Source organism: Myotis davidii, unplaced genomic scaffold (assembly GCF_000327345.1).
Source record: "Myotis davidii unplaced genomic scaffold, ASM32734v1 scaffold211, whole genome shotgun sequence".
Lineage (NCBI taxonomy): Eukaryota > Metazoa > Chordata > Mammalia > Chiroptera > Vespertilionidae > Myotis > Myotis davidii.
Genome location: NW_006282523.1, coordinates 382,926 through 383,149, shown reverse-complemented (window position 1 = coordinate 383,149; position 224 = coordinate 382,926). Strand labels below are relative to the sequence as shown.

General features: G+C 67.4%; 1 protein-coding gene across 1 annotated transcript in view; it reads right to left on the bottom strand.

The window, feature by feature from the left end:
- RNF213 (ring finger protein 213) overlaps positions 1 to 224 on the bottom strand; it is a 134,056-nt gene that overhangs the window by 32,691 nt on the left and 101,141 nt on the right. The window lies entirely within an intron of this gene.

The following is a 224-nucleotide window of genomic DNA, read 5'->3' as shown; positions in this document are numbered from 1 at the left end:
CCCGGGAGGGGCCAGGGTCCCCTTGCCCCTGTGGCTCTGGGTCAGGAGAGATGGGGGTGGGCTGGTCCCACGGTGGGAGGGGGCAGCCAGGAGGGAGGGGGGCCCTGGGGAGCGTCCCGGGCTGACATGTACTAACGGTACAGAAGGGCAGCAATATTTCCAGAACCGCGAGCCCGTGCGGCTGGGCCCACGAACGCATCTTTCACAGCACGAAGTCGGGCTAT